The sequence below is a fragment of the Pleurodeles waltl genome, chromosome 3_1 (genome assembly GCF_031143425.1).
Source record: "Pleurodeles waltl isolate 20211129_DDA chromosome 3_1, aPleWal1.hap1.20221129, whole genome shotgun sequence".
Classification (NCBI taxonomy): domain Eukaryota; kingdom Metazoa; phylum Chordata; class Amphibia; order Caudata; family Salamandridae; genus Pleurodeles; species Pleurodeles waltl.
The window spans coordinates 263521705-263549108 of NC_090440.1; positions in this window are offsets into that span (position 1 = coordinate 263521705).

Sequence of the window (27404 nt, forward strand, 5' to 3'; positions counted from 1 at the left end):
GGGTCCCTGGGGGCATGGGAGGGCACCTGTGGGCTCATTTTGAGCCCACAGGCCCCTTAACGCCTGCCCTGAGCAGGCGTTAAAAAGTGGCGCAAATGCGCCGTTTTTAGCCACGCCAACTCCCGGGCGTCTCTTTTGCCCGGGAGTATAAATACCACGTAAAGGCCTGGGAGTCATTTTTTAGACGGGAACGCCTCCCTTGCATATCATTAACGCAAGGAAGGGGTTCACGCTAAAAAATGACGCACATTCCGGGAACTTTGGCGCTATTCGCCTCTAACGCCATAGTATAAATATGGCGTTAGTTGGCGTTAGTTTTGCGTCGAAATTGCGTAAAAAAAAACGACGCAATTTCGGCGCAAATGGAGTATAAATATGGCCCTATGGCTCCATTGCAGCCCCACTTAATGATCTCACTTCCAAGAAAATACCTTAAAAGGTATTGTGGACAACTAGCTGTCAGAAAGCTTTTGAGGAGCTGAAACAGGCCATGTGCACTGCACCTGTCCTAAAAAGCCCATGTTACTCCAAGAAATTCATTGTTCAAACTGATGCATCTGAATTAGGGGTAGGGGCAATCTTATCACAACTCAATTCTGAGGCTCAGGATCAAACTGTTGCTTTTATCAGCAGGAGGTTGACCCCTAGAGAAAAGCGTTGGTCTGCCATAGAGAGGGAGACCTTTGCTGTGGTCTGGGCACTGAAGAAGTTGAGACCATACCTATTTGGCACTCACTTCATTGTTCAGACAGACCACAAACCTCTACATTGGCTAAAACAAATGAAAGGTGAAAACCCTAAGTTGTTGAGGTGGTCCATATCTCTACAGGGAATGGACTATACAGTGGAACATAGACCTGGGAGTACCCACTCCAATGCAGATGGACTCTCCAGATATTTCCACTTAGACAATGAAGACTCATCAGGTCATGGCTAGTCTTATTGTCCTTCGTTTGGGGGGGGGGGGTTGTGTAGGAAAGTACCATCTTGCCTGGCATGTTAACCCCATATTTCACTGTATATATGTTGTTTTAGTGTATGTGTCACTGGGACCCTGCCAGCCAGGGCCCCAGTGCTCATAAGTGTGCCCTGTATGTGTTCCCTGTGTGATGACTAACTGTCTCACTGAGGCTCTGCTAACCAGAACCTCAGTGGTTATGCTCTCTCTGCTTTCCAAATTGTCACTAACAGGCTAGTGACCAATTTCACCAATTCACATTGGCATCCTGGAACACCCTTATAATTCCCTAGTATATGGTACTGAGGTACCCAGGGTATTGGGGTTCCAGAAGATCCCTATGGGCTGCAGCATTTCTTTTGCCACCCATAGGGAGCTCTGACAATTCTTACACAGTATTTCACAGCCATTTACCACTGCACTTAAGTAACTTATAAGTCACCTATATGTCTAACCTTCACCTGGTGAAGGTTGGGTGCAAAGTTACTTAGTGTGTGGGCAGCCTGGCACTAGCCAAGGTGCCCCCACATCGTTCAGGGCAAATTCCCCGGACTTTGTGAGTGCGGGGACACCATTTCACGCGTGCACTATACATAGGTCACTACCTATGTATAGCGTCACAATGGTAACTCCGAACATGGCCATGTAACATGTCTAAGATCATGGAATTGTCACCCCAATGCCATTCTGGCATTGGGGAGACAATTCCATGATCCCCCGAGTCTCTAGCACAGACCCGGGTACTGCCAAACTACCTTTCCCGGGGTTTCACTGCAGCTGCTGCTGCTGCCAACCCCTCAGACAGGTTTCTGCCCTCCTGGGGTCCAACCAGGCCTGGCCCAGGAAGGCAGAACAAAGGACTTCCTCAAAGAGAGGGTGTTACACCCTCTCCCTTTGGAAAAAGGTGTCAGGCCTGGGGAGGAGTAGCCTCCCCAACCTCTGGAAATGCTTTAATGGGCACAGATGGTGCCCATCTCTGCATAAGCCAGTCTACACAGGTTCAGGGATCCCCCAGCCCTGCCCTGGCGTGAAACTGGACAAAGGAAAGGGGAGTGACCACTCCCCTGACCTGCACCTCCCAGGGGAGGTGCCCAGAGCTCCTCCAGCATGCCCCAGACCTCTGCCATCTTGGATTCAGAGGTGTGCTGGCACACTGGACTGCTCTGAGTGGCCAGGGCCAGCAGGTGACGTCAGAGACTCCTTCTGATAGGTTCTTACCTTTCTTACTAGCCTATCCTCCTTCCTGGGTAGCCAAACCTCCTTTTCTGGCTATTTAGGGTCTCTGCTTTGGGGAATTCTTCAGATACCGAATTCAAGAGCTCATCAGAGTTCCTCTGCATCTCCCTCTTCACCTTCTGCCAAAGGATCGACCTCTGACTGTTCAGGACGCCTGCAAAACCGCAACAACGTAGCAAAGACGACTACTGCAACCATGTATTGCTTCATCCTGCCGGGTTTCTCGTCTGTTTCCTGGTGGTGCATACTCTGGGGGTAGCCTGCCTCCTTCTTGCACCAGGAGCTCTGAAGAAATCTCCTGTGGGCCGATGGAATCTTCCCTCTGCAACCTCAGGCAACAAAAGACTGCATCACCGGTCCTCTGGGTCCCCTCTCAGCATGACGAGTGTGGTTCCTGGAACTCAGCAACTCTGTCCAAGTGACTCCCACAGTCCAGTGACTCTTCAGTCCAAGTTTGGTGGAGGTAAGTCCTTGCCTCCCCACGCTAGGCTGCATTGCTGGGTACAGCATGATTTGCAGCTGCTCCGGCTCCTGTGCACTCTTCCAGGATTTCCTTCATGCACAGCCAAGCCTGGGTCCCCGACACTCTAACCTGCAGTGCACAACCTTCTGAGTTGTCCTCCGGTGTCATGGGATTCCCTTTTCTGACTTCAGGTGGACTCCGGTTCACTCCTCTTCCAAGTGCCTGTTACGGTACTTCTGCGGGTGCTGCCTGCTTCTGTGAGGGCTCCCTGACTTGCTGGGCGCCCCCTCTGTCTCCTCATCCAAGTGGCGACATCCTGGTCCCTCCTGGGCCACAGCAGCATCTAAAAACCCTAACAGCAACCCTTGCAGGTAGCAAGGCTTGTTTGCAGTCGTTCTGCGTGGGAACACCTCTGCAAGCTTCTTCACGACATGGGACATCCATCCTCCAAAGGGGAAGTTCCTAGTCCTCTTCGTTCTTGCACAACACAAAGCTTCTTCCATCCGGTGGCAGCTTCCTTGCACCCTCAGCTGGCATTTCCTGGGCATCTGCCCACTCTCAACACTGTCGCGACTCTTGGACTTGGTCCCCTTGTCTTACAGGTACTCAGGTGTGGAAATCCACTGTTTTTGCTTTGCTGGTGTTGGTCTTCCTTGCAGAATCCCCCTATCACGACTTCTGTGTTCTCTGGGGGTTGTAGGTGCACTTTACACCTACCTTACAGGGTCTTGTGGTGGGCTATTTTTCTAACCCTCACTGTTTTCTTACAGTCCCAGCGACCCCCTACCAGCTCACATAGGTTTGGGGTCCATTTGTGGTTCGCATTCCACTTTTGGAGTACATGGTTTGTGTTGCCCCTATACCTATGTGCTCCTATTGCAATCTACTGTAACTTTACATTGCTTGCTTTACTTCCTTTTGCTATTACTGCATATTTTTGGTATTGTGTACATATATCTTGTGTATATTTGGTATCCTCATACTGAGGGTGCCCACTGAGATACTTTCGGCATATTGTCATAAAAATAAAGTACCTTTATTTTTAGTATATCTGTGTATTGTGTTTTCTTATGATATTGTGCATATGACACCAGTGGTATAGTAGGAGCTTTGCACGTCTCCTAGTTCAGCCTAAGCTGCTCTGCTATAGCTACCTTCTATCAGCCTAAGCTGCTAGAAACACCTCTTCTACACTAATAAGGGATAACTGGACCTGGTACAGAGAGTAAGTACCCCTTGGTACCCACTACAAGCTAGGCCAGCCTCCTACAGTAACCTCCTGCTAATGAAGGCTACAGGTTAATATAGGCCCTCTTCATTAAGCTGTGAGAGTACTGCTCCTATACCATGCTCTAAGGCGTCTGTTTGCACAACAAACTCCATGGAGTAGTCAGGTGCCTTCAGCACAGGGGCTGTGCACATGACAGCCTTCAGGGCATCAAAAGCGGTCTGGCAAGCCTCTGTCCAGATAACCTTCTTTGGTTGCTTCTTGGAAGTCAACTCATTTAAGGGGACAACAATGGTGCCATATCCCTTGACAAACCTCCTGTAATAGCCGGTGCTGCCTAAGAAGGCCCTCACCTCAGTCTGGGTTTTGGGAGGCTCCCAAGCCAGAATGGTGTCAATCTTTGGCCATAGTGGTGCCACCTGGCTACTCCTTACCTGGTGTCCCAAATAAACCACTGATCCCTGCCCTATTTGGCACTTGTTTGTTTTAACAGTGAGGCCTGCCTTTTGCAGGGCCTCCAACAGTCTGCAGAGGTGCTGCAAGTGTTCCTCCCAAGGAGAACTGAAGACTGTAATGTCATCCAGGTATGCTGCGCTGAAGTCATCCAACCCAGTCAACACCTCAGTGACAAACCTCTGGAATGTGGCAGGGGCATTTTTCATCCCAAATGGCATCACTTTAAACTGGAAGTGCCCATCTGGGGTAGAAAATGCTGACCTCTCCCTGCCCCCCTCAGTTAGGGCAATCTGCCAATACCCAGATGTCAAATCAAACGTGCTGAGGTATTTGGCAGCTCCCAACCGATCTGCGAGCACCTCAGCTTGGGGAATGGGGTGCGTGACACCTCATCTTTGATGCTAGCCCTGACCTTACCAGTCCCCCTGTAAACTTTCTGTTTAATGGGTGGACTGTCGCCAGTGTCCACATTATGTGTACACCATTGCATGACCCCTGGGTTCAGGGAGGCAAACTGACCCAAAACCTGGCGACAGTCCCTCTGTTGTTCTGTGGTCAGGGAGGGAGAGAGCTTCACTCCCTCCATGGACCCATCTTTCTCTCCAGGGGACAGGAGGTCAGGAAGAATCTCATTCTCTTCTCTACCCCATCATCTGTTGTTAGGAGCATGGACAATTCAGTCCGCTCGAAGTGTGGTTTGAGACAGTTCACATGCAGGACCTTTAACGGGTTCCTGGGAGTCCGCAAGTCCACTGGGTAGGTGACTTTGCTCTTGTGCTCCACCACTTCAAATGGCCCAGTCCACTTGTCCTGAAGCACCCTGGACTCCACTGGTGCCATCGCCCACACTTTTTGCCTAGACTGAAATTCTACCGGAGTGGCATTCTGGTCAAAGCACCGTTTCATGTCTGCCTGGCTTGTTTCCGGGTTCTCTCGTGCAAGAGCTCTGAAGCGGGCAGTCTGGTTTCTGAAGGCCAGCATGTAGCTTAATACATCCTGGAGAGTTTTACTGGAGGCTTTCTCTAAGCCCTCCTTTGCCGGACTCAAAGGTACCATGACAGGGTGGCGATACAGTAACTCGAAAGGACTAAATCCAGGACCTTTTTGAGGTACCTCCCTGTAGGCGAACAGAAGGCATGACGTCCCACTTCCGCCTCAAGGGCTCTGACTGGGCCATGATCTTGCCTTTATGGGTGTGTTTGTATCTTTCAACCAGACCATTGCTTTGGGGGGGGTTAAGGAGTGGTTAACTTATATGCTACCCCACACTCCTCCCACAGAGACTTCACATAATTAAATATGAAGTTGGTACCCTTACCAGATACCACTTCCTTGGGGAATCCCATGCGGTTAAAAACCCCCATCAATGCATGACCCACCACAGGGAAAGCGATTGATCTCAGAGGAATGGCTTCTGGTTACCGGGCGGCATGGTCCACCAAGATCAGGATAAACCTGCTGCCCTTGGCTGTCTTGGGATCCAGATACCCCACAATGTCAATACCGAACCCTTTCAAAGGGTGTAATGACCACTGGAAAAGGTTGGAGGGGAGCCTTACATTTCCCCCACTTTTGCCACTTGCCTGACAAGTCTGACAAGACCTGCAATAAGCATCTGAGTGCCTGCGCATTAAGGCCAAGTAAAAGTGGGTGACAAGCCATTCAAAGGTCTTGTCCTGCCCAAGCATCCAGCTGAAGGCACATCATGAGCCAGACCCAGTAGTTTCTGAAGCACTGGGTTATCACCAGCACACGGGCTGACTCAGGCTTAGCAACCTTAGGCTCACTATACAGGATGCCATCTTCCCAATAAATCAGGTTAGATCCTGGCTCCTTGCCAGCCGCCTGGTCCGCAGCCTGCTGCCGCAAACCCAGTAGAAGAGGGCAGGTCCTCTGTGCTTCACAGAATACCTCCCTGGTGGGTCCCCCCTCCTGCTGCCACTGTTACTGCTCAGGGAGCTCCCTCAGTTCAGCCACCTGTTCTCCTGTAGGTTTTGGAGCATCACCCTCAGGCTCCACCTCCTCGTGGACCGTGGGAACTTCTGGGGCCAGTTTCACATGGCCATTGCCCTTCCTCTTTCTGGTGGTCTCCTGGGCCACTGCCTCAGGCTCCAGGTGCTCCTGACCACACTGACGGGCTGCCATTGACCTAGTGGATACACATACCTACCGAAGCAGACCCAACATTTCCAAGTGTGACCTATGTTCCACCGCCTTCCAAGGGGAATCCTCCAGATCATTGCCAAGCAAACAATCCACAGGCATGGTTGGACTCACAGCTACCTTCAAGGAACCTCAGACCCCCCCCCATTCAAAGGGAGTCTGCACCACTCTGCACAGGCACTCTGAGTTGTCCACTGCAACTACTTGGGGAAGTACACAGGGATCTATTTGCTCTTCAGACACCAGAGGTGACTCCTCACTGTAGTCACACTGGCTCCTGTGTCTCTCAGAGCCTCCACCCTCTGTCCATTAATAGTCACTCACTACCTGCACTTTTTAGTGTTCTCAGACACTAGGGGATCTGGATCATCTCACTGTCCACTAGAGAGACAAGGGTCATCTCAGCTGGCTCTGACCCACCTGAAACCAACTCGTCTCCAAGAGCTACACTAGCCAAACCCTAGGACTGAGCACCAGTGGGTGGCGGTGTACTTTTGGGGGATTTGGGGTCCCCCCTCACATGACCCAGCTGGTCACATGCATAACATTTACATGAGGGACCCCCTTCCACTTCCCTTTGGAGAAGCATGGCTTCTTTTCACTGGGGGCTGGGAATCCTTACCCTGGGAACTAGGTTGGGGCCCTTTAGAGAACTCCCCCTGTTTACCTTTACCCCCCCTTTCTTCTGAGAGGGAGTCTGCCCACCTTTGGCGTGGTCTCCCTCATACCTCTTCTGGATCCTGGTGCTGTCCCAGTGGTCTTCTTCCTGCGCAAGCTTTCTGGGTCAGTCAGCTTGCTGTCAATTAGGTGCTGGCACAGCTCTGGAAAACACAAACTGTACAAGTGCTCCCATGCAATTAAGTTGTAAAGCCCCTCATATGTTGTCACCTTACTGCCAACATCCAGTGATCCAGTGACCTGCAAAAAGAATCAACACATTCCAACCATGTTTGGGATTCCTTCTTCTGATGGAACCTAAACTTGTCCTTATACTGCTCAGGAGTGAGACCATATCTTGTGAGTAGGGCGTCCTTCATGAAAATGTAGGTAAGCACTTGAGGATCCCCTAAGGATGTCAGAGTATCCCACCCCTCTACCTCAAAGTGCTTCCACAGACCCGCCACCCAATGAGCTTCAGGGAGCAGATTCATATGGAAAGCAGACTCATACCACATGACCACAAGAACATGTCATCCTCCCTTTTGTAATCTTTCAAAAGGCCTTTTAGAATGTGCACCCTCCTCTCAGGCTGCACTGTGATATTGCTGCCACCATCCCTAATGGACTTGCTCCTCTCATCCAGCTCCCTCAAGCTGAACTCATGAGCCAGCAGTATTTTATTCTCCTCTGTAGCCACCCTCCTCTCTTCCATCTCCCTTTGCATCCTAAGATTTTCCAACTCCAGCTGGTGAGCCCTCTCTGCCTGTCTGTCCTGTAACTCTTCAGGAGTCAGACTATTGGATGACACACTGCTACCTGCCCTGGAGACTCCTTACCTGGACATAACAGGCCCGACCCACTATACCATTGTGTATGAATTGCACCTCCTCCCCCTCATTCCTCCTCCTTCCCCCATGTGCCCCTCAGCTTCCTTGGCTTTTACCCAGGCCCTCAGTGCCTTTTGCAGCTCCTCCTTCCTGGTGGAGCCCTTAATGGGACAGGCATGTTTTTTGTGGAACTGCCTCAACTGAGCAACTGTATACCTCTCCAGTTTCCCTAAATCAAAAGCAGCTCCAGGTGATGCATCTCCAGATTGAAACATGATGAAGAATCAACAAAAGTGCAAGTTCCAAGTAAGAAAAAAGAGTTCCTAATGAAGTTCAAAATGTCAATGAAAGATCAGCAAAAATATGGAAGTAGGGAAAAACAATCCAAAAACGAAAAAGCAAAAACAAGCTGATAACCAATGGCAGTCCGGTTAACCCCTGTCCAAGGAAGGACCCTCACTCTAGTCAGGGTAAAGGAGAATCACCCTCAGCTAACCCCCGCTCTCCCTCTCCAAATTATGGCCAATGCACCACACCAACTACCAGGGTGGAAACAACACTCACCACAGCAGTAGCCATCAACAGCCAGGTGGAAGACAAAGTACTGCCCACCATATTATGACACAGCACACCACCACCTTTTCCGGGGCAGTACCAAAGCCATCAAAATCCTGGTGGAGACGCATCACAGAAGAGAAAGGACTCACCATAGGAAGCACAGGGAAGAACAACGCCGCCATCGAACCCGAAGTGCAAGTCTTCCCAAAGATCTTCTACGTTATGCTCCACCTGGAATACCAATGCAGACGAAGACGACAACGGTGAGTACAGCCATCTAGCACACAAGGGAGGGAGGGAGGAAAACGAGAGTGACACACACACACACACACAACACACACCGACACACACACACACACCACACACACAACAGCTGCACACGAATAACAATTTGACCCCAATTCACGGCAGAATATTGCAAGGACAACAGGAATGGACGAAAGTAATTGTAATCAAATCAACATCTAAAAAACGTAATCGATTTGTCAATGAAACAGATATGTACACATGTACACAAAGGGACACTGCCCTGTCCAAAGTTCAAAGGGACCACATGGCCGTAGGGCACAGTCTAATGCCTAACTCGAATCCTGACTTCATCTGAATAGTACACTGCAGGGGCATCAGTTTGCAAATGGGCAGGCACCTCGGAGGGGGAACCTCAGCTGGATGCAGGAACAAGCCAAATGGTTCTGGAGGGGGCTCCATGCTCATTGCTCTGTCCTGGGGAGTACAAGGCAACAGTCTCTCAGGTGGGTGACTTCCCAATGGTTCAGGATGGGGCAACATGCCCATTGCACTGGCCTGGGGAGTGCAAGGCCACAGTCTCTCAGGTGGGTGACTTCCCCACTAGTTCTTGAGGGGGCCCCTTGTACAGCAGCCCATGGAGGGTAGCCTATATGGCATCCACTGGCGTTGACAGCTGCAGTGTTTTGGCGGATGGAGGTGCCTCCTGGGCATCCTCTGCAGTTGCTGATGGCTGCAGTATGGTGGCGGATGGAGGTGCCTCCTGGGCAGCCTCTGCAGTTGCTGATGGCTGCAGTGTGGTTGTGGATGGAGGTGCCTTCTTGGCAGCCTCTCTAGTTGCTGATGGCTGCACTTCATCAGCTGACGATGGGGGCCCCATGACAGCTTGTGGTAGAGGGGTCACCCTGACAGCCTCCACTAGAGTAGAGGGCTTTGTCTCCTCCATCACATGGGGATGGATTCCTTACCCTTCCTGGAAGGGGTGGATTGCTTTTTCCCCATTTTGGATGGTGGTGCAGGTCCCTTCCTCTTCTTGACTGGGGGTACAGGCTCATCCCCTTCTTGCCTGGAGGTGCAGGCTCCTTCCCCTTCTTCGATGGAGGTGCAGTATCCTTTCCCTTCTTCGATGGAGGAGTGGTATCCTTACCACCATGAGTAGGTGGTGCCACCACTGTCCCTGTGGACTGTTCAGCTGAGGTGCTGGGCTGGGTCTTTGGTGCCCTGCTCTCACGGGCAGGACAGGGGGAATGGGAGGGGGAGGGAAGAAGTCAAGTTGGGCAAGGCAAACATTTTTAGGGATGGTTTAGCGGGAGGAGGGAGAAGTGATGGGAGTGGAGGTAGAGGGAGTGGTTGTAGGAGGTATATGTCTAATGGATTTGGGTGCAGGAGCATGGGCTGTATGCTAATGGGTGTATGAGTGCTTGCGTTTATGTCCTTTGGGGGGGAAGACAGGGTGGGAGAGGACAGAAGGGACACGTGCATGGCTGTTGTAGAGGTGTCTGCTAGTGAGGTGTGTGTGCTGCTTGGTGTGGTGATGCTGGCAGTAGATGTTGATGTAGTGCATGCAGGTGTGAGTGTGGATGTGAATGGGAGGGAGGAGGAGGAGGTGGAGGGGGAAACAGTGGAGTCAGTAGATGTTGCCGTGTCTGTAACTGTATGGTGTTTGCATGAGTGCTTGTGAGATGAAGTGTGGTGCTTGTGTTTGCCTGTGCCAGTCTTGGGTGTTTTCTTGTGTGCATGCTCATTTGTATGTGTGCCTGGGATGGGTTGGGGTTGAGGAGAATGGGACTGGGAAGTGGTAGTTGGAGGGGGAACCGTAGAAACAGGGACAATGGCTGCCATCAGTGAGGAGGCCAGAGCCTGAATTGATCTCTGTAGGGCAGCCAATCCACTGTGAATGCCCTCCATGAAAGCATTGCATTGCTGCATCTGGGATACCAGCTTCTGGATGGCATTCACAATGGTTGACTGCCCTCCAGAGATGGATCTCAGGAGGTCAATAGCTTCCTCACTCAGGGTAGCAGGGCTTACTGGTGCAGGGCCTGAGGTGCCTGGGGCGAAGGAGATGCCCACCCTCCTGGGTGAGCGGGCAAGAGCAAATCGCTGATGGGCTGCTGAACGGGCAGTGCTGGTGCGGGGGTGGCGGCTGTACCTGCAGCTGGGGTGGTCACAGAGGTGTGCGCCACCACCAGGGAGCTTCCATCGGAGGAGGTATCTGAGTCTATGTTGTCTCCTCCAGTCTCCGCCATGGTGCTCCCCTCGCCTTCCGTCACAATGGTTTCCTCGGTGTCAGTGGACTCTGCCTCCTGGGTCCTGTGGGTTGCAGCTCCCTCTGTTGCCGGTACCCCTGCTCCTCTGCCAAATGATGCTAATGCACACAAGGACAGGATGACAAAACAAGAAAGGGGAGGAGAGAGACAGAGGATACACTGGGTCAATGACTGCACCACACCACTATTAGCATTCACATCACCGCCACACACAGAGAACAGGCTTAAGCACTATGCAATGTATTACCAGTGATATGGCTAGTCCGTTCATTCGTTCGTTTGTTTGTTAGCTTTATTTTGGTAAAAATAAATACCATAAAAGCACACCACAATTCACAGTTTTACAAGACAGCAAGTTGTGTACAAAAAGTTTCAAACATAAAAGGTTGGACTACATAAAAAAATATCAAACGTAAGGATTTTCCCTCTGGAAATTCATACTGTATTATAAGATCGTATAATAGTGCAAGATTTTGTATGTTAGATATCAAGAATCAAATACAAGCCTAACCGAACATATCACATAAAATAGAACATTTCTATTTGAAAGTATAAAAATATCTAAGCATAAAAATATTTTAGACAATAAAAGTACATATATTAAAATTCACGAATGGATTCATCGATAGCCACTCCCCACAACTATTACAAAATTTTACTCCTATTTTTTAAGGGTGTTCAGTCTACAATTTCAAGAAAAATAATAATAATAATAATATATGTATATATTAAACATAAAAATGTTCCCTCTAAAAGTTCAAAGCGTATTATAAGATCATATAAGAATGCAAGAATTTGCATAATAAGTATCAAGAATCAGATACAAGCTTAGCCAGACATATCACATAAAATAAGACATTTCTATTTAAAAAATATAACAAATATCTAGACATAAAAATACTTTAAGCAATAAGAAGTGATAGGTGCATACATTAAAATTCACGAGTGAGTTCATCAACAGCCACTCCCCACGTCTATAGTTAAGTTTACCTCTATTTTTTTAAGCATGTTCAGTCTACAGTGCCAAATGGAATCTTAGGGGCATATTTATACTCCGTTTGCGCCGGAATTGCGTCGTTTTTCTTGACGCAATTCCGACGCAAAAGTAACTCCATATTTATACTTTGGCATTAGATGCGTCTAGCGCCAAAGTCCATGGAGTTTGCGTCCTTTTTTAGCGTGGACACCTACTTTGCGTTAATTATATGCAAGGTAGGCGTTCCCGTCTAAAAAAGTGAGTCCGCGGCATGTGCGCCGTATTTACACTCCCGGGCAAAATTCACGCCCGGGAGTGGGCAGGTCAAAAAAAATGACGTACGCCCGCTTTTGCGCCGTTTTTTAGCGCCTGCAAAAGGCAGCCGTTAAGGGACCTGTGGGCTCTGAAGGAGCCCAGAGGTGCCCTCCCATGCCCCCAGGGACCCCCCCTGTCACCCTTGCCCACCCCAGGAGGACACCCAAGGCTGGAGGGACCCATCCCAGGGACATTAAGGTAAGTTCAGGTAAGTCATTTATTTTTATTTTTTTTGTGGCATAGGGGCGCCTGATTTGTGCCCCCCTACATGCCACTATGCCCAATGACCATGCCCAGGGGACATAAGTCCCCTGGACATGGCCATTGGGCAAGGGGGCATGACTCCTGTCTTTGCTAAGACAGGAGTCATTTCTATGGGGGTTGGGAGTCGAAAAAAATGGCGCAAATCGGGTTGAGGCGAAAAATTTGCCTCAACCTTACTTGCCCCATTTTTTGACGCCCAAGCCCCATATCCCCCTACACCGGCGCTGCCTGTGTACGTCGTTTTTTTCCACGCACACCAGGCAGCGCCGGCGGCTAACGCCGGCTAACATCATTGATTAAATACGGCGCCCGCATGGTGCTTCAGAATGGCGTTAGCCGGCGCAATTTTTTTTGACGCAAAACTGCGTTAGCGCAGTTTTGTTTCAAAAAGTATAAATATGGCCCTTAATATTTTGCCAGACAGCAAGCCACTAAAACGGATGGATCAGATTTAAAAATTCTCAAAGCCAGTGGACAGTTCTTAAAACCCATTTTCCTACACAAAAGAATAATCCAACAAACTCTCTGATTATGATATGCAGGACATTGGAAAAGGACATGGGTTATAGATTCTTCCCTGGCACAGCCCATTGGGCACATCTGCGAAGTGCAGCTAGTGTTGGCCCATTTATGTGTTAGAATGCGCAAAGGGAGAGAGCCTATCCTAAATCTAATATACAATGCACATGCACGTGGAGAGAGAACTATGTCCATATATTGCGCGGATTCATAATGGCATTTAATTTTTAAGAAACTGCCCGTCATGGAAGATGGTGAAACAACAGACAATTGTGAAAGATGCACATGGAGCCAAAATGCATCCTTTAGTATCTGTGTTGCATTTTTTGGAATAGATAGCGGATCCTTCCAATAAGACCCCAAGCCAAGTAGTGTGAAAATCCTTTCTACGTACGCACACCACTTGATTTTTGAACTAGTATTATTGGCCATCAGGTTAACTAGCCCACATCTGTAGGGAATAAGAGAGTCTAATGACCTTAGACGGATCCAAAACAACAAAGGCCTGAGAGCAGCAATCTGGCAAATAGGAGGCAAATTTAGGTCCATTCGAATAGGAAGCATTGGGGTACTGGAAGGAACTCTTAACAAGGACTGTAAAAAATAGTTTTCCACCTTTGTCAAATCATCTAAATTACAGTGGCCCCACAGTTCGGCTCCATAAAGGGCCCCCCCCCCCCTTGCTTGTAATTTGTAGATTTCAATTGTGGGTGTCATGGCAAAGCTAGGAGATCTAGCTGCAAATCTTAAAATACCACTCGTCCGTTGTTTCAAACGGAAATTTGCTTTCTGAAGGTGAGAATGCCACTTGTGCGAGTCTTCTAGTTTCAGGCCTAAATATTCAAAATCGGCAACTCTTTCCAACGCGGCGCCCTCTAAATAAATGGGGCGCCGCATCCTACCTTTTTTATCCCCAAACACCATACACTTAGTTTTTAATCGATTGATTTCCAGGCCATGATCGTTACAAAAGGCTATGAATCTCGAAAGCAGGGTTGAGAGACCTGTGGCTGTTTGGGATATCAACAAGGTGTCATCAGCAAATAGGAGGCAGGGAATTCTCTGCCCTCCTAATTTGGGAGCATCATTGGAGCACTCCATGAGATACGGAATGCATGCATTTATGAAAAGGAGAAATAAGGTAGGGGCGAGTACACAGCCTTGCCTCACGCCACGAGCAGTGGGAAATTTTTCAGTCAGTTCGCCCTGCCGACCCCATCTGATTCTACCATAATTACCAGTATAGAGATCTCTGATGATATTTAAAATAGAGCAAGGGACTCCCGTTTTAGACAAGACCTCCCACAATTTATTGCGGGGTACCAAATCAAAAGCTGATTTTAGGTCAACAAATGCTACAAATAGGTGGCCTGAGTTCATATCAACAACTTTCCATTTAATAGAAATGAAGCGGAATATCTGGTCTATTGTACTGATTTTTTCTCTAAAGCCCGCTTGGAAGTGGTTTAAAATGTGGTTTTCCACTATCCATTTGCTCAGCCTACTCAACAATTGATGGCAAAATGTTTTTGGGAGATTGTCGATGAGGCTGATGGGTCTGTAGTTTCCCGGGCAATTCCTCTCTCCTTTCTTATAAATAGGCACAATGATTGCCTCTTTCCATGAGTCAGGGTAGAATCTGGTAGTCAAAATGGCGTTAGAGAGCCTATTAATATACGGGCTCCAGGTGTTCTGGTCCGCTTTAAACATATCAGAAGGGATCCCATCTAACCCAGGGGCCTTCGCTGCTTTTTGGGCAGTGATGGTCTGTGGAGTTTCATTCAATGTAAAGGGAGGCAAGGAGGACGTGGGCGAGTGAGATGTTATCGGCTGTCCCAAGCTTGGTGCATCGAGGGCCAGTGGAGAGCCATACAGTTCTTTGAAATGGGAAAGCCAGGCGTCAGGGGTTATATGAGACTCCAAATAGGGGGCTCGGTTCTGATCACTGCGAGATACCAGAAGCCAAAATCGTTTGGAGTCGTGAGCCCTAGCTGCCTCAAATAGGTCACTCCAGAGCCCCTCTTCATGCTCATGTTTGCTCTTATTGCATATAAAAGCATAATTACGTCTTGCATTAATAATACCTAGTCTGTCCTTTGTCCTTAATACACTAACCTGGGTATTTTTAGCCTCTCTACACCTCTTATTAAACCATTTGGAGCAGGGTTGGGGACAAGAGTTAGTCAGCGGCCTTGCACGTTTAGAAAACAACTCTTTCGGGGTAGCGAATAGGTCCAAATGGAGGGACGTAACTTCGATTGGAGCAAAAGTGACACTATGGTCAAATAACTGGTGGGAAGAAATTAAAGCACACAGTTTTTCTCGGAGCTTGTTCGATCTCTCAAAAGAGTCCCATCTTACCGTGCGCCTGTTGCTAGACAACTCCATAACAACAGGAGAAGCAGAAGGAAATACGGCTCCTGCTAAGAGAGATCTCTTATACGTAATCTGTAGAGGGGCATGATCACTAGTATGTGGATTGCCCACTTCCACATTTAGTATATGGTGGCAAACTCTTAAATAAAACAAAATGTAATCTAATTTATTACTATAAGGACCCCTAAAAAAAGTTGGTCTAGCAGGAGTATCAGCTGGAAAACGGCCATTGCCAAGACAGAGACCATGTAATATCATAAGATCTATTACCTGCGTAGCCCTAACACAAGGTTTGTATGAATTTTGCTAGATGGAATGGGGAGGAATGTTCCATACACTATCTTCAGGCTGCATAACCTCTATAAGGTCTAGGTTAAATTCAAGTTGGACATTAAAATCCCCTGCTATTATAATGTGATATTTAATACGGAAGTCTGGAATTAGAGTGTTTAATAGCTCGATAATAGTAGAGCGATGGTTAGAGGGTCCCGGCCTACTATAAATATTTATACAGAGAACGGGGGAGCCTGAGATTGGTTGGATAGCAATAGCCAAAATATCATGGCAATCCACATATATCTCCTTTATTCCTCCCACCGCTGTCGATTTTACCCAGGTACATAAGCCCCCTACTACCCTACCTGCTAGAGATGGCTTAGCCGGTTTAAAAAAAGAACTAAACCCCTGTCTATATGTGCAGTGTTTGGCCCAAGTTTCCTGGAACATACATACATTGAAATTTTCAACAAATGCCCCCCACTCGGTGTCTGCGAGTTTGCCATTGATGCCAGCCACATTCCAGTACAAAAGCTTTGCTGGTGTCTGGGCAATAGAGCAGCTTGATTTCACAAGAGTGTCATCTGGAAGGTCGCTGTCAATAAGCTTCTCCATAAGCAGGTTTGTAAAATTATTGATGTTAACAAATTGTGAATCCGAAGGAGGAACAACACCTGGACTAGGTGAATAGAGTGAGGAACCTGTAGCCTGTCGGTCTGAGCTAGGAATGGAGATGCAGGACTTAGTGGAATATAGTCAATCAATGTCAGAGGTGGCCCCCTGGAGATCGAAATCGCATGCTGGTTGGCCACTAAAAACAGGACCGAAGCTGATCATTGGGGCAAGGTCAGATGGTACACCTTTAAAGACCTGGTGGCCTGATGGCCTGAAATTTTGATGGTCTGTAGAACGGCTCAAGGCCCAGTTGGCTGTTCTAGAGGAGAAATTCGGCTTCATGTGACCAACAGTGGGGCGGCTGGCGCTGAGAGAAATAGCAGATGACTTCCTATTTGTGTTGCGTGCTTCCATATCTAGAAGACCTGTTACCAGATGAGGATTTTTGAAATTGAGTTTTATGGAGTCTCGACAACCAGGAAGACCATTTACTCGTTCAGCAGATAAAATGTCATCATGGATGACTGAGCCACAACCTCTAACGTGTCTCAGCCAATGCGAGGCCTTATTGGCTAGTGAGGCTTTATCTTCTCGCGTATTTGGGGGCAAAGGTGGAACATTACACATATATATATAGTTGTTCTTAGTTGGATTAAAATTTTGGCAGGAAGCTTTAGTAGTGTCCCATTTATAAGGGACATTAGAAGGAAGAGGAATATTGCGTTTGAGAGAGGACATATGCTGGCTATAACAACGCTGCCCTTCCATAAGGGCTGCTACGCTTGTTGGCGGTGGCAGGGGCTCGGTTGAGGAAACAATTTTTACATATGAGTGTTTGGGTGTTGCAGAATTTGGCTTGGGCTCACCGATAGGGAGAAGAAGTTTGCTTTTAAGAAGAGTAGTAATTTCAAGCAATAAAGATTTCAGCTCACCTATTTCACTCTTAAGGCTAAACACCAGTGCTGGCAAGTCATTTAGTAGAGGAACACTCTCCGTGTGTAACGAAGTCGTGGAAATTAATCGAGGATTTTCCAGAACTTGGGGGGCCAAACAGGAAAAACGGTTAGAACAAGGAATTGTGGAGTATGTAACATTGTCGTTTGGTACTTCGGGATCAAGATGAGGTGCAGATAGGGAAGAAGAACTGATAATATTAGTAGGGCCTTGGAGAGCTGACACCTGATGAGGTGAAGTAACAGTTTGCGATTTGGGGGCAGTATACGAACTTGAAGTCAAGAGCGGGATGAGGGTACCAGATTTCGGCTCCTTTCGTCGGACCCTCTCCTTATTATTTAAGATCTGTTCAACTTCTTCAATCAAATCATCTATTTCCTTAGCAACACAATTGGTGTGTGGTAACATGGCCTTATTAGTTTTAAGTATTTTAGATTTTGCAGAGCCCAGTGCGGGGCTGCCTTTCGTCTTACGCTTCCCCATTGAGGATTAGGGCTACAAAAACAATGCAAAAAGAGTTTTAAAAGTGCTTCCCAGCACTAAGTAGACTAATGGCGTACCTTAGGGCCCAAAGGGGGTGCCCAGCCCGACCTCCTTCGGTCTCTGTCGGACGCGGACGGGCCCGCCCTTGGCCTGGGCTTTGCCCGGGCGCGTCCCGCGCATCGGTGTTGCGCGGTGCGCTTTATAGCACCCGCAATCTAAACAAAGTGGCCCCAGGTGGGGGGGAGCAGGCAGCAACAGCAGCAAGAAGGAGCCTGGGACTTGGAGTCCCACCAGGCTCTTAGGCAGCAACCAGGAGCGGTGTTGCGCAGTGTGCTTTATAGCGCCCTCAATCTAAACAAAGTGGCCCCAGGTGGGGGGGAGCAGGCAGCAACAGCAGCAAGAAGAAGCCTGGGACTTGGAGTCCCACCAGGCTCTTAGGCTAGTCACCAAGGCAAGATAAGGAGCACACACCGCCAAATGCAGCACTCCTGGGACCCATGATGCCCTGCCTGAAATGGACTGCTAACAAACTAGGTTACCTGTATTTGCCATACACCCATTACCCCTGAGATGACCCACGCTGCAATGTCTGGTCTGGCCTTAGGGGCACCTACTGACACACATCCACCACCCAATACCACCCCCTGGCCAAAATATGTAATGATACCCACTGTACTCACCCCCTTGTGGCTGCTCAAGGCCCATCCAGCTCAGGGTAGGCCACCGCCAGTATGCTGGTCATCAGGGGGGTCAGGGTCCAACAGGCACCCCTTCGTCATGGGTAGGCGATCCCCAGCTGGGCCTCCGTGGTCTTCCGTGCCCAGCGTCTCAGGTCCTCCCACTGTTTCCGACAGTGGGTGCTCTGCCTGCCATAGACCCCCAGGGTCCACACGCCCTTGGTGATGGCACACCATATTCCCTTATTTTGATGAGCGCTGACCTGCAGAGGCAATACAGACAGGAGAACACCATTAAACAAATAGTCCAGCCTGTCACACAAATGGCCCATCATAACCGTTTCCATCACCTTTGGCAGACACATCACCCAGGGCACACCATGTACACCGCCACAAGACATTCCCCCCACTCCCCCACCCCGCTTACATGAAGCTTGCACACACATCTCCATGCATCCTTCCCACATGCATCGTGTCCAAAGTGTACTCACCTGTAGGTCTGGAGGACCATACATCTCTTAGTACTGGGGTAGGACCCCATCTACCAGTCGCACCAGCTCCTCCAAATTGAAGGCTGGGGCCCTTTCCCCAGTCACACGGGCCATGGTCGGTTCCAGACACAGGTCACAGCAGCACACCCAGTGTAGGTGTTCTCCTGTTGAAGGTCAGGAAACAGGTGAGGAATCAGATAGAAAATGGCAGTCACATCCACTGTGGTGTACCCCATCACTGCCGGGTTGGATCCCCATTAGCCACTGTACTCCATAGAGCCTCATATTATCCAATGAGGAATTGTGCGGCGGTGCAAGACTGCCTTCTGCCACGATGCCCAATGTCGGTGGAATTACCTCACTTCCACCTGTCCCTACATAGAGGATAGGTGGTCGCAATTTCAGAGGGGGGAAGCAGTTATATCGACAATTACTGCGTCACAGATTAGTTTGTCAGATACTTTGTAATTAACACTATCCCAGTACATAAGTGCACTATGTGGACTGCAGCTGTGGTTTTGTTGTTCCAATTGTGACATCCTACTCGCTCTTGTGTACCTAAGATACCTACCACTGTGGATGAATAGGAGGTGGAGACATACCTCCATGTACAGACCCCTGGTAGACTTAGCTACACTGGAGGACAGGCACATTATCCTCACCTATAGACTGGACAGGACCACAATCACAGAGCTGTGTGCCCAATTGGAGCCTGACCTGATCTCATCTATCTGTCATCCAACTGGGATCCCCCCTCTTGTGCAAGTGCTATTAGTGCTCCATTTCCTGACAACAGTTTTTTTCCAAATGACAGTGGGCTTGGCAGCAGGAATGTCACAGCCAATGTTCTCAATCGTGCTGGCAAGGGTTCTGTCTGCCTTGGTGAAACGCATGTGCAGCTCCATTGCTTTCCCCCAGGTGGAAGATTTGGCCACTGTGAAGGCTGGATTCCAAGCAATGGGACATATCCCCAATATAATTGAGGCGACTGACGGTACACATATTGCGTTTGTGTCCCCCCACCAGAACGAACAGGTGTACAGGAATCGTAAGAGTTTCCACCAACTGAATATGCAGATGGTATGCCTAGCGGACCAGTACATCCCCCATGTCAATGCTAAGTATCCTGGGTCAGTGCATGATGCCTTTGTTCTGAGGAATAGCAGCATCCCACATGTGATGGCCCAACTACAGAGGGACAGGGTGTGGCTAATAGGTGAGCCTTGGTCCCCACCCACTGTATGTTAGTGTATGCCTCGGGTGTTAACCACATAGGATTGTGTGTGGCTAAATGTTGTCCCTCAATACTTGCAGGTGACTCTGGCTACCCAAACCATATGGTGGCTGCTAACCCCTGTGAGGAATGCCAGGACAGGGGCAGAGGAACGTTATAATGAGGCACATGGGCAAACCAGACGGATCATCGAGAAGACCTTCGGCCTCCTGAAGGCCAGATTCAGGTGCCTGCATCTGACAGCTGGATCCCTGTGCTACTCATCCGAGGTCTGCCAGATAGTAGTGGCATGCTGCATGTTGCTCCACCTGGCCCTCAGACGCCGTGTACCCTTTCTGCAGGAGGAAGAGACAGGAGATGCCCCTGTGGCAGCAGTGGACCCTGATGACAGTGAGGATGAAGGGGCTGAGGATGAGGATAACAGAGCATCAGTTATCCATCAGTACTTCCAATGACACACAGGTAAGACAGTACAACTTCACATTTCTATGACTATTGGTGTATTCTGTGTGGCTGTAGCATGATGGCATTCACTTCCTTTTACCTTTACTTACTTTCACCTATGGTTTGTCATTTTACAGATGTTGGTGAAATAACAACTCTGTACTGATGTGCTGACTACAGCCAGCTACAGGTCATTATTTCTATGCTCTCACAGTGAACAGTTCACTTGCAATGGATGTGACTGTTTCCATAAATACACATATTCAACACATAAAATACTAGTAGTCGAGTTGTGTTCAAGGGTGTTTATTGTGGTTCTAATAAATTGAGGATAAAGTGCAATGGAATGGGGTGATGATGAATGAAAGTCCAGGGTATTGTTCCAGTCTGTTGTAGCACAGGTGCAGTGTCCATGGGGCCATTGGAAGGAGAGCAACGGCAGTTCAAAGTGGACAAGGTGACTGAGTGGGACGCAAGGGGAACAATCAGGAGAGTCTCATTTCCTGATGGGGGTCTTGACAAGTATCTCTGGCTTCTGTCTGGGTTGCAGGGAATATTTGTGGGGTGGTTCATCTTCTGTAGGGGGAGGAGTGCTGGTGGCCTGTGGCTCCTGTGGTGGGGCCTCCTGCCCACTAGCGCCAGCAGAAGTGGAGGGCTGGTCAATGGATTGGCTAGTGGTAGTGGCCCGCTGGTGTGCTGTTGCCTCTATCATGATGTTGGCCATGTCTGCCAGCACCCCTGCTATGGAGATCAGAGTGGTGTTAATGGCCTGCAAGTCCTCCCTGATCCCCTGATACCGTCCCTACTGCAGCTGCCTGTTCTCCTTCACGTTGTCAAGCATCTGGCCCATTGCGACCTGGAAATGTTGGTAGGCTCCCAGGATCTTGGGGAGTGCCTCCTGGAGAGTCAGTTCCCTGGTCCTGTCCTCCCCCTGGCGCAGAGAAGTCCTCCCAGTGTCCCTGTTGGCCTGTGCCTCTGTCCTCTGAATGGTGTGTCCTCTGACACTGACCCCAGGTCCATGATTGTCTTGTGGACGAGGTGTGGCCTGGGGTCCCTGTACAGGTGGGCACACTGCTGATTGACGTGTCCTGGGGACAGAGGTGTGGGTACGCTGGGTGGGTGCTGTGGTGTTGGATACTGAAGGGGGAAGCTCTGTGGTGGTCTGTGAGTGGACTTGGGTGACCGGCTGTCCAGTGGTCCCTGATGGGCCAGGTAGGTCATCCAGATCCTGAAGTCCAGAGTTCCTCTCATCACTGGGGGCATCTTCTGTTGGGGGACTGGATAGTCGTGGCACCTCCTCTCCACTGCCATTGGCTGGGGTACCTGTGGGGATGTAAGTGACGTATTATGCTTCATGTGTATGACATATTGTACATCCCTGCCTTCCCCTCTATTGTTGGTGTTGCATTGCCACCTTTGATTGTGTATGGTGATGTTTTGTGTGATTATTAGTTTCCCTATGCTGTGCATGCTTTGGTGATGGATGTCCATGCAGGGCTGGGAGGGCTGTCCATACACTGGTATGGCATGCAGGGCTTGGCATTGTGGTTAGTCATATGTGTAGGTGCAATATGTGGGATGGACTGGAGTGATGGGAGTGAGGGTGAGGGATGTTATGGCATGCAGGTATGGGGGTGATAAGTGGTAAATTTTGACTTACCAGTGTCCAGTCCTCCGGATACTCCAGTGAGTCTCTCAGGATGCAGTAATGCCAAGATTGCTCCTCCCATGCTGTGAGCTGTGGGGGAGGAGTTGGTGGTCCACCGCCAGTCCTCTGTATGTTGAGCTGGTACCTTGCTGCTATGGAACGTACCCTCCACCGTAGGTAGTTCCACCTCTTCCTGATGTCATCCCTTGTTCTTCGGTGCTGTCCCACGGTGTTCACCCTGTCCACGAGTCTCCACCATTGCTCCATCTTCCTTGCAATGGATATCTGCTGTACTTGTGCTCCACCATGACAATTTCTTCCACCAAGACCCTTAACTCCTCATCAGTGAAACAGGGGTGCCTTAGTGGGGACATGGGTGTTGTGTGGTATGTGTTGGTGTGAGTGTGTTTACTAATGTAGTGGGGTGTGTGAAGTGGGGTGCGTGAAAGATGTATGGGTGTATGTGGTGTGCGTGTCTAGTTGTCGCAGTGGTCTTGGTGTCAGTCTGGTGGCAATAATTTGTGTTCGTAAAGGGTTGTGGGTAATATGGGTGTGTGTTTCATAGTGGCGTGGGTGTGTGGGTGTGGTGTGTGTATGAGTGTCAGGTGTGTGTTTTTTAGTATTGGCCAATGTGGTGTTGTTTTGTATGTGGGTGTCCATTCTGAGCGCAGCGGTATGTACTGCCAATGGTTTTGTGGGTCATAATGTGGTGGACGATGTTCTGTTGGCGTCACAGTATGGGTGATGGGACTGCCACATTTCCACTGCCCTGTGCTTGTGGATTTGTGTTTGTGGCTGTATTCTGTCGGATTGGTGTGTGTGTGTGTCATAATATGGCGAACGGATATTCGCCACCGCAGCGGTATGTTGGTGGCCGTCAGCGTGGCAGTAAGCGGCATTTACGCCAATGTCATAATGAGGGCCTTAATCCTTAGAAAACAGTGAAAATGCTGTTGTTACTCAAAGTACCTGGTTAGCTTAAAAAATAAGGCTGCACGGGAGAGCGTGCATCGGAAAAGTCTGAGATTCGTCGATTCCATACTCTCAAGTGAGCCCGTATGTTGTTTCCTTCTCCGGTTGGATGAGCTATGCGTCATTTTTTTTCCTCGCAAGGGAGCGATGCGTCAATTTCCAGACAGGGCACCTGAGATCCGCACAGATTCAGGTTGACTTGGACGCCCAAGGATGAAGCGTGGAAAATTCTGTTGCACGGTATTAGAAAACCACGCTGTGAGGGGTTTGAGTCATTATCAGCCTCCGTTAGTGGGTGTTGACTGTTGTTTCTCCAGGGGCGTTGCGTTGATCTTCCAGCCGCGATGCAGGTGGAACATTGATTTCAGCCGCGAAGGCAGCATCACGTCGTTTATCAGCTGTGTCACGGAAGGTGTGTCGGAACTTTCCCCACCTGGAGTTCGGTGCTTGGATTTTCAGTTCTTGTATTCCAGCTTACCCTTTCAAGGTCCCAGGGACTGGATAGTGCACCACTTGGCAGGGCAGGAGTCTCAGGAGAGAGTCCATGTGCTGGCAGGGGAAGTCTTTGATGGCCCTGGGACTTTATCAACAGGAGGCAAGCTCAGTTCAAGCCCTTGGTGATTCTTCTCAAGTAGGAATGCACAACAAAGTCCAGTCTGTGTCCCCTTTCACAGGCAGAACCAGTAACTGCAGGATAGCCCAACAAAGCACAGTCACAGTCAGGGGCAGCACTTCTCTTCAGCTCTTTTCCTTGGCAGAGGTTCCTCTTGAATCCAGAAGTGATCTAATTTTCAGGAATTTGGGGTGTCCTATTTATACCCCTTTCTACTTTGAAGTAGGCCTACTTCAAAGCGAAGTCTCTTTTGTTTTCAAGATCCTGCCTTGCCTTGCCCAGGCCAGGCCCCAGATGCACACCAGTGGGTTGGAGACTGCATTGTGTGAGGGCAGGCACATCCCTTTCAGGTCTAAGTGATCACTCCTCCCCTCAGCCCAGATGGCTCATCAGGATATACAGGCTAAACCCTAGCTCCTTTTGTGTCACTGTCTGGAGGAGAGGTGCAAACAGCCCAGCTGTCAAACTGACCCAGACAGGGAATCCACAAACAAGCAGAGTCACAGAATGGTTTAAGCAAGAAAATGGCTACTTTCTAAAAAGTGGCATTTTCAAACACACAGGTCCTCATTTTGACATTGGCGGTAAATTTCTCTTACCGTCATTCTGACTGCCGTCAACATACCACTGGCACGGCAGATTACCACCACCCATATTATGACACACACAGCAATCCGTCACCATACAGCCACACACTCAAGTCCGCCAGCCCAAAGGTCAGTGATAAACTGGCACTACCAAAACCCCCACAGTAATGCCAACAGAACTACGCCCACAGCATTATGACCCACGAATCAGAGCAGCGGACATTCAATCGCGGTAAACCATTGGCGGTACATACCGCCGCTCTCATAATACACACACACAAACAAAAGTACATCACATTGGACAATTCAAACTACACACACCTGACAACCATACACATACCACACCCACACACCCACACCACTATAAAAACACACACACACACTACCCACATCCCTTTACGACTACAAACAATTGACAACTGAGAGAGAGACACACCAAGAGCACCCACAGAACCAGAGCCACATTATACCATCACCCATACACCATCAATGCACCTTACAGCACACACCCCAACACATCACCCAACACACCCTCGCACACACCACTCACACTACACCCATGGCACCACAAAGACACCCCAGGTTCTCAGAGGAGGAGCTAAGGGTCATGGTGGAGGAAATCATCCGGGAAGAGCCACCGCTATTTGGAGCACAGGTGCAGCAGACATCCATTGCTAGGAAGATGGAGCTATGGCAGAGAATCGTGGACAGGGTCAATGCCGTGGGACAGCACTCCAGAACAAGGGATGACATCAGGAAGAGGTGGAACAACTTACGGGGGAAGGTACGTTCTGTGGTAGCAAGACACCAGATAGCAGTACAGAGGACTGGCGGTGGACCCCCACCTCCTCCCCCACAACTGACAACATGGGAGGAGCAAGTCTTGGCAATACTGCATCCAGAGGGCCTGGCAGGAGTAGGAGGAGGACTGGACTCTGGTAAGTCAAATCTCTATTACTATCACCCCCCCTTACCTGCATGCCATCACAAACCCCCACCCCTACCCTCACCCTCATCACTCCACCATCTCACATACACCCCACCATCACAACCCACCCATCTCAATACCAAGCCCTGCACGTAACACCAATGCATGGACCCCCATCACAGACCTTCATGGACACCCATCACTAAAGCATGCACATTATAGAGAATCACCTAGCCCACAAAATCACTACTCACACAAAGCAAAGCTGACCGGGCAATCACAACCATGGAGGGCAACACACCCATGCACAAGATGTCACACGCAGAAACAATAACACTGCATTTACATCCCCACAGGTCCCCCACCCAACGTCACCAGAGAGGAGGTGCCAGCAACATCAAGTTCCTCCACAGAAGATGCCCACAGAGATGACAGCAGCTCTGGACATCTGGATCTGGATGACCAACTTGGCCCATCAGGGATCTCCAGACAGTCGGTTACCCAGGCACAGTCCCATACCACCACAGAGCCTCCCCCGTCAGGAAACACCAGCAAAGTACCCACCCAGCGGGCCCATACCTCTGCCCCCGGGACACGTCAATCAGTAGTGTGTCCACCACTTCAGGGACCCCAGGCAACTCCACAAACACAGGACGATCAGGGACCAGTGGCACACGGTTCAGGGGACAGAGGCACAGGACAACAGGGAAGCTGGGGGGACTGCTGTGTGATAGAGGGAGGACAAGCCCAGGGAACCAACTCTCCACGAGGCACTCACTAACATCCTGGGAGCATACCACCAATCCCAGGAGAAGATGGGCCAGATACTGGACAAGTTTCAGGAGACCCAGCGTCTGCAGGAGGAACAGTACCTGGGGATCAGGGAGGACCTGAAGGATATCCACACCACCCTGGTCACCATTGCAGGGGTGCTGGCAGACATGGCCAACCGGGCCCCTGACACTAGCCACACCGATGAACAGCCCTCCACCTCCGCTTCCGCTAGTGGACAGGAGGCCCTACCACAGGAAAAGCAGGCCACCAGCACCTCCACCCCTACCCCCTGCAGAAGGAGAACCATCCCGCAAACGGTCCCTGCGATCCAGTCAGAAGCCAGGGAACATTGCCAAGACCCCCGCCAGGAAATAGGACTCCCCTGATTGTCATCCTTCTGTCCCACTCTGTCACCCTGCCCACCTTGAACTGCCATTGCGCCACTTCCTATGCCTCCTTGAACAATGCACCTGTGATACAAATAGACTGGACTCTATCCTGGACATTCCTCTACCATCACCCCAGCCCATTGCACATACCCCTCTACTTATTGGCATTTAAATAAACACTGTTTAAAAAAATACAAGTATGGAGTCCTGATTGAACTATGTATTTGTTTAACAAGCTTTATACAATGCAATACAACTGTACAGGAATGTATACATAGCAATGACCTGTAGAAGGCTGCAGTCAACACACTAGGTGCCAGTGTGGGGCATAGATATCTGAAAATAGAGATGCCAAAGGGTACAGTAAGTGGCCATAGAATTGGGAGAATCCGCCTGCCATGTACAATGTCCAAGACAAAACTGTCAATGTAAAGTGAAGTTACAGTATCTTACCTGTGTGTCACTGGAAGTACTGTTGTATTATTGCTGTTCTGTTGTCCTCATCCTCATCCTCTGTCACCTCATCTTCACTGTCCACAGGGTCCACTGCTGCCACATGCCCATCTCCAGCCTCATCTTCCTGCAGAAAAGGCACCTGGCGCCTCAAGGCAAGGGTTATGCAACATGCAGCATGTCTCGATTATCTGGCAGACCTTCTTGGGTGAGTAGTACAGGGATCCACCTGTTAGATGGAGGCAATGAAACCTGGCCTTCAGGAGGCCAAAGGTCCTCTCGATAATCCTTCTTGTCCACCCATGTGCCTCATTGTAATGTTCCTCTGCACTTGTCCTGGCATTCCTCACT